We start from the raw sequence: 8,347 nt of genomic DNA, 5'->3' as shown, positions 1-8,347 counted from the left end.
CCCTTTGGTCTAGCTACTGCACCGAGGTTATGCACAAAATGTCTGGCTTCAATCATATATTTGCAGACTCTTTTTCCAATTGTGTAGATTCTCCAACATGTGTCAGTAAACTTCACAGTCTTAGGTTTCAGGTAATCTTACACAAATAATCTTTCATTCTTTCCCACAGCATAGATTTTCTGGGATGCCTTTTGAATATCTTCCCAGGAAGAGCTTTTCTTCCTCTGGGCAAAGTAGGGCTGCAGCAAGAACGCTTCCTGAGCTTTTCCCACCATTTCCTGACACCTGCCAGGAATTTTTCAGGATTTTTGGCATTCTTGACCTCAATGGTTAATATGTTTCCCTTGACCAGACTTCATATGAGAAGAATTCAGTGGTATTGTAGGTCACTCTGGTCTCAACATCAACACACTTTATCTTTTTTGATTCCAGTGCATAGATTTCTCAGAAGGGAGTTATTGTGGTGGGTGGACCAGGTATTCCTCAATTTAGGTCTCCCTTTCTCCTTTCCATCTCAATCTTTTACAACAAATGCCTCATACTTTGATTGAGGAGGCGGTGCTGTATTAAAATGGGTGAACTTGCAAGATTTCTGGAACAAGCATGATAGACAAAAGCATATAAATGTCAGAGGCAATGGCTGTAATATATGTACTAAAAGGATTAAGTCACCTCTGGTGTCCATGATCTCTGCAAGTAATCACAGACAACACAATAGTAATGTGGTATATATTGGTGGTGATTCTGTTTTGGCCCAGGAAATTGTGGCTCTCCCTGTGATGGCCACCAGTCCTACTAATATGCGACAACCCCTTTCTGGGCCAGTGAACAAGGAGCCTGAATCCTCACCACTGACACTGGATAGGGATGTGCACTTGAAATACAAATGAATACACTCAGTATTTCCAGATGCAGACCTTTCTGCATTAAGCACAATTTCCCTTAAGAGTATACGGGGAACACACTCAGCCCAGGGTCTGGATTTCTCTTTATGTGTCTCCCTCCAGATCCCCAGTAAGACTACCCACTGGTACAGCTGTAGGGTTAGGTCATCAGCTGAGTGTCTAAGCCAAGTTCTCTAGCACTGTCTCTGTGAATTCAGTGCTTCATGTCCCTGCTCCAAGCAGCTGGCACACACACACTTAAAGATTTAATTTTTCACACACACACACACACACACACACACACACACACACACACACACACACACACAGACACACACACACACCTGAGAAAGGCTGGGACAGATTTACCCACTGTGCCCCATTTTGCCCAGAGTATAAGGTTGTTATCACTGCCACCAGACACTCCAAAATCAGCTAGTCTAAGGCCCTTAACAAAAGGTGTCCAATTCTGCTGTGTAATATTAATACTAATACAAATGGTAGTAGTTGACCAAGACAGGTAGTCCTTCTGGAGTGGCCAACACACAGTGTCACCAAATAAATATAAGTACTATCAAATGTTAATATTTTCTAAAAGGACCAGCCACAATAAAAGTTTTAAATATATTTAATAATAAACAACCAAAAACTGGAACTGAAAGTGAAGCAAGGAACCTCTTCCAAAATTGGTTTTGAACGTTTTAATCCACAGTAAAACACAATAAGCCATGCAAAAAAATACACAATGAACGCCTTCTCACTCAGCGTTTTCGTCACTACTGGACTTCGTCAGATGCTAAAAACCATAGTAATAACTTTAATAATAAATAAAAGAACATGAAAACACTGAAAAAAAAAATATATATATATATACAGTAATCCACAGAGTTAGAAATCACAGGAAATATTGAAAAGAACATTGATGGACAGACCCAGACAAATGAAGAAAAACAATATCTAAACCAAGCTTCACTATATTTTCCTGACTGAATCTAGGAACATTACTATTCCCTACTAACTTAATATATCAGTGCAGATAATGTGGTAAATGGTCTTTCTTGTTGTCAGGCCCAAGACAGAATACTCATTACTGAGAGATTTCATCTTGGTAATATCTAAACGTTCCAAGATGGCTGGCAGAATGACCTCATCTGGTCACCTGACTCTAGGCTTTCATAGTATCCCCCTTTGAATCTGAGACATAAACTTAGCATAAATGGTTACAATACCTATCTAAATGTTTTTGACAGTGCTCTGGAGCCATGAAACAATTACAGTACTTCTCCTCTTCTTTACAGAGTCTATTAAACAATGGCATCTCACAGACCTACTGTCTCCAGTCCTACTCATCACTGCAGGACACCATTCTAATGGTTTAACAGCTCATTTACATTTCCCTTATTTTTAAAAACCAATCAGTAAAAACTAAATGAAAACTCCAGCCAAGCTAGAACTTCCAATGAGTGACCTCCCAAATCTCCTGTGACAGAGGCACATGGGATATATGCAAATGACCCTTATGAACATCAGGTGTTTCAGCTATATGGCAAATCTGACTGCCTGTCATGATTTCATTTAGTTTTTACTGGTTGGTTTTTCAGTGTGACCTTCTCACTCTTTGTCTTAATTTCCCTTATTTTTCTTAAAGTAAGCTAGCTGGCTAACTTCTGCTCTTCTGGTGTCCTTTGCTAACATATGTACATATACTTTCACATGTATATCCCTTCTTGTCCAGCAGTACTCATTATTGATACATTTTTCAACACTAGCAACTTTACAAATACATTTTGATATTCACATCCATACAGATTTAATACATTTGTAACATAAGCATCTGTACAAATCAGTTTGATATTCATATGCCATACAGTTCCAATACATTTGTAGCACAAGCATCTTGTACACATCAGTTTGATATTCAAGGGATATCATTCTTTGCAAACCTCCAGCTAGCTATGTTGGCACTAGGCCATATCATCACACTGCCTTTTTTGGAAAATGGCCATGGGCAAGGGCAATTACCACAGTCTTCACCACAGACTGGATTTACTGATGTAAGACAGGGGTTGTTTGATACATCCCAGTCTAAAATCATTTGGTTGATAGAGTTTTGATACCTTTTAGGTACCTTTTTTCTGAGGAAGTGCAGCAAGTACTAAAGGAGGTGACAAAATCTGTTGTTAGGAAGTCATATTTGTGTAAATGGCAGATGTTTTTTAGCTGGTGTCATTTTAAGAAGCAGATCTATTTTAATGCCTGGGTGCCTCTTGTTCTAGAAGATTTGTCACTTATTATTCTCTATCCTTTCTTTCTCTTTCGGCCATTCTGCTTGTTTGCTCTTAGACCTCCTCCTTTTTACCTCACCTCAAGTCAAGCAGTTTGACATATGTGTCTTATCTTTGTGCCTGAAAATCTGACACTTCTTCCATTTGGACCAGCTTATCAGACTGATTTGAAGTTCTTAATATTGCCCTTACTTCTGCAAGAAGTGCATCTGAGTTACAAACACTTATGATGAGTCAATCCTACCTCATTTCCACAAGGACCAACTTCCTTTGACAACAAATACTTATTTTATGGCTGAAGTGGTTTTAGAGTTTACATTGAGGCAATTTACTTATCTCCCTTTATTCTTTCCAGAACCTAAAAACAAGGGAGAGAAAATCTTACATCCTCTGGATGTCCACATATCCACAGATACTACTTGGACAAAACTAAATTCTTCATGAAGGCCAATCAGCTGTTTGTTTCCTATGAAGGTTAGAAGAAAGGACAACCAGTGTCAGAACAGACAATTTCCAGTTTATTGTCTCATGCTATTTCTTTCTGATAATCTTACCATAACAAGTCAGTGATCACTCTACTGAGTCTTTGGCTTTTTTTTTGCTTCATGGAAAGGAATTGACTGTAGAAGTATTCTAGAGGCAGCAACTTGGTCTTCTGAACATACTTTCACAGAGGCTTATACACTGGATTCCTTTTCCAGGTAAAGGAAAAAGCTTTGCTTAGAACCATTCTCTAGGGGCTCCTGGATTCTTAAATTCCTTCCTCTTCCTCCCTATATAATACTAAGCTTTGGAAATCTACCATTACAGCTTAGGCTACTGCAACAGCGATCTAGTAATAAACACAGTACAGTTGTGTAAGTAATCGTATCATAAAATTAGATGTTCTAATAGGTCATTGTTGCAAAAGCCATCCCTTCCTTCCACCCCCGTTTTTTGGGTTTGGTATATGGGCAGGGTATGGATGTATATACATACTTCTTTTGTATGTTTACATATCTTTATACCTCTTTTCCAAGGATTTTTCCTTTCAAGTTTCTAGGCTCCCTTCTTGAGGCAAGAAATCTCTGAAACTTTATCTACTCCAGTGGTATAGAGAGAGACTGAGAGAGATGAAGTCCTGATTATGGCCCAGCTGTCATGCATTTGATTAGCTGCTCAGGTAATTGACAGAACAGCAGGGGATGGATGGGTGGTTATGTGGGAAGTTGTGGTGATCCCTTGTGGAGACTGTGGAAGTTGCATTGGGGAGGCATTCTCCAAAGCCTGGGAAGGCTTGGCTGACCTGTTGCAGAAGCCATGAGATATGCTGTACACCTGTCCCTCAGATTCAATCACAAGGCCGCAGTAGGAAAGTGGCTAGACTTAAAAGAGTAAAAAATAAAAAGCGGCTAATGGTGACCCCCCCAGGATGACTGTTGGTTAGGTTCTGTGACCAACCCCAGCTATATATTGTAAGTCAGAGAAGCTAGTATACCTGGCATGGACATGGGACACTTGGTAGGAAGGTTACATGATGAGGCACAGGAGTGAAAAGTGCTTCATAAAAAAGAAAAAAGGAAGCCCTGCTGCAGCATCTGGCACCCTAACCACTGCTTTTATAAAGTTTTTCTCAAGCCTCACAGTAGTTAAGGGCATGGGGTGTGTCCCAAAGTAGAGAAGACTGCCAAGCTGGTTACATTGGTCGATTAGGACATCTACTGTTATGTTAAGGTTACTTACACAATTGCACTATCTGTGACACAACAACAGATGCCCGATTCAGCAGTAAAATTCTGATATGGTTACACCTACTGAAAATAATGCATTACAAATACATCTCTTGTTAACAGCTGTTTCAAATGATGCACCACAGAGGCTGTTGTGAGTTCGAAGAATCTCTCGAAGTAAGCAAGTTAGAGAATGCACCTGGTATTACTATTGCAGAAATCAAATGTTTAAATTTAGCATAATTAAGTTAAAGTAACGAATCTGAGAACATTAAAAAACTCTTCCACCTTTAAAAAAATTTAGAAACGTAATTTTGTAACTCAAAATAATGAATCAGGCAACAAATAAGCTTTTATAGAAAATTATATACCAGTTTTACATAGAATCTTTTTGACATTGGTGGTAAACATTCAGCGCTTTAAATTGTCTGGAATATCTAGGTTTCTAATTTGAATATCTGGGTTCAAATTCTGATCATACCTACTTTAATGAATGTCAGTGTTTAGCTTGTCAGTCTTGAATAAAAAAAAGTACTGAAAACAATACTGAAAACAAGGCACTCCAGTTAAAGATTTTATTACCAACACAGGCCAGATTGCAATTTGTTGCCCAAGTCTGAAGAAGAATATGTTGCCACCCATTTAACTATATGTGAGGCACTGACTGAATTTAGTCTAATTTATTTATTCAGAATTAGATATTACTGATGTTTGACAGCACTTTAATTTTGCTGCAGCTCCTTTATTTATATCATGTTGTAGAACCAGAGTATGGTTTCTTTCACAAGACCATGCACAATATAACAAATGAATGCACAAACAAGGCATATAAAAATGCCAGCACTCTCGATTGCTTTGAAATGGGTATGTCAGAAAAACGTAGCAGCTTTAGAAAGCAGGTGGAAGTCATGAGGTTGCTCTTATCAGGTTGTCCAGTAATATAAAATGTCTAATAGGGGTTTTGTAACTTTTATCACTTTTGTCGTAAAAGCAATCTTTTACCATAAAGTCAGCAAATAACAGTGTCATTGAAACTGTAACTCACAGTGAAAACTTTGAGGTGTTTTAATATATGACAATCTCAAATATGACTAGCATATATTGCACACCAATAAATCTATACTCCTGAAAGTAGGCTCCCTTTACAGGATCAATGGATTCCTTACAGATATCACAAGAAAAACGCTAACCATCACTTTCATATTGCCAACTCTCTTATATGCCGCCTCTACCCTAACAAACTTAAACAATACTAAAAGAAACAAACATGCCTACTACTACAATAAAATAGCTAAATTTGCCACCAACTTCCCTCATAGGACCCACCATAGTCATAGCTTAAAGCAATTAAACTGGATTGAACTACACAACTAACTACAGCACACAAACTCATTCATCATCCCAAAATATGCCCTGCACTACATAACTTATTATTGACCTACTGACCAGTAAGGGACCTCATTTATAAGTAATAAGAATTTGTTACTAGAACAAAGTCAAGTAATGTCACAGGAGACTAGCTTTAATTCCCAGTACATTTCTAAACTGTAGAATAGTATTCCCACACAAATAAAACTCCCTGACAAACTCAGTAGGTTTAAGCCACTGCTTAAACAACATCTTCAACAATCCTGGTCCTGCACATGCTCATCACAAGGTTAAGACTTCCAAACACTCTCCTTAAACACACTACTCTCAACCTCTCAATGAAATGACAAAACAGTTTTATATATAACTGCTACCTGTACAATCCATTAAGTTGCACATGGGCTTTCTCTTTAGTAACTTCCATGTGTACAAAATCTTGCAATGTATAAATGCAACTATTGTCTACATATAAATATTAAATAGAAATGTAATGATTCTCTGTTTCATTGAAACTTAATATAATGCAATGTAAGCAAATATAGACTTATTTGTCCGGGCTTCCACTGAAAATAGGTATTACCGAGTCAAACTCTCCCAGTAAACAAAGACAAATAAATAAATATTCAGGAAACAGAAAATAAGGAATGAAGAGTTTGTTTTTGATCTGTGACACAATATTATTGCATCAGTGATGTAAGATGATAGTTGCTACATTGGCATTTTGTCTGAATCATTCACCTCTGTTTACCAATTTTCCAGATGCAGTGCTAACGGTATTTTACAGAGTAAGTCAGATAAAGGCAAACAGAATGAAAGGGGCCTACAAAAAAGCTCAAGGAACAGTTACAGAACTAGTGACAAAGCTTGAAAGGATAGACGTAAAACTGAATAAACAGTCTTTCAGCTTCTCCCATTAGGGTTCACCACAACGGATCACTGGTCCGCAGATTGATTGGCAGTGGAGTTTTTAAGGTGTTGAGTTGCTAGCCTGGAGCCCAACCTTCGCAGAAGGCACACACCTACTGCATGTCTTTAAAACTCATTTGACTGCAGGGCTGGCATGCAGACTCCACACAGAAGGCAATCCAGCCGAGAATCAAACCTGAGAACCTCTTGCTGTTAGGCGACAGTGCTAACCACTGCACTACCATGACCAGAAGTAAAACTGAATGCTGAGCCAAAAAAAATCTGTACAGCACCACAATAACATGAAGTTTTGTGACTCATAGATGTCTGACAACAAATTTCACATATCCTAAATTCCTTCAAGAAAATAGAGTTCTTCCCTGAAGTAGTAACATTTTGGAAGAATTGTGTTAACTAACAGAAGTTAATAAATACATAAAATTGCTTACAGGAAAGCTGGAGGTACCAAGCTCAAGAAAAAGAAAGTTATTATGTATCGATAAAGCCAAGTATATGAAGGGGCATCAGTCTACGATGTATACAATAACACAGTAGCAGAGGCGAAGCAGGGCAGACAGCATTACATGAAGTCAATGAGCATTATAATAATAATAATAGTAAAAATAACAGCAATAATACTAATAATGATGACTTAAATAAAATTTAGGGCTAAGCACAGAGTGGAAGAATCACTGCTTGCTTGAAAGGGAAAGACTCTGACTCAATAGCTGCCTTAGGATATAGAAATGTAAATGTTTCTAACAGCAGCTGTATCTCATGTTTTGACAGAAAGAGTGTTTACAAGTCACACACACATCCCCACAAATCAGCACTGCAAATGAGAGGAAGGAAATCTGCATCATAGTTTTTCTTTTACCCAAGCCTGTCTTTGAGTAGTGCATTCATGATATGTATGTCTGCTAAGACCCAGCTGATACACAGGTGAAAGCCATCAGACCCTAATTCCAGTCAGAAGTTGTTCAGAAGTTTACTGAGATGAGACCAACTCCGCAAATGAATATTATTCATCACCCAGTGCAGTGCCCCTAGTGTAACATTTAAAGGACTTATTTTGCTGCTTGGAGGCATACCTCTCAACTATCCTTGATTTCACAAGATATTACTGATTTTGTCTGGTATTTTGCCATGTCCCTTGTAAAAACCTTTGGTCTTCTGGTAAACCAACAAAGATTAA

General features: G+C 38.1%; 1 protein-coding gene across 2 annotated transcripts in view; it reads left to right on the top strand.

The window, feature by feature from the left end:
* The window catches only part of LAMC3 (laminin subunit gamma 3), a 4,228,426-nt gene that overhangs the window by 1,665,416 nt on the left and 2,554,663 nt on the right, over positions 1-8,347 (top strand). The window lies entirely within an intron of this gene.

Source organism: Protopterus annectens, chromosome 16.part0, assembly GCF_019279795.1.
Source record: "Protopterus annectens isolate FY-2018-M chromosome 16.part0, PAN1.0, whole genome shotgun sequence".
Classification (NCBI taxonomy): Eukaryota; Metazoa; Chordata; order Ceratodontiformes; family Protopteridae; genus Protopterus; species Protopterus annectens.
This window is presented reverse-complemented; position numbering and strand designations above follow the sequence as displayed.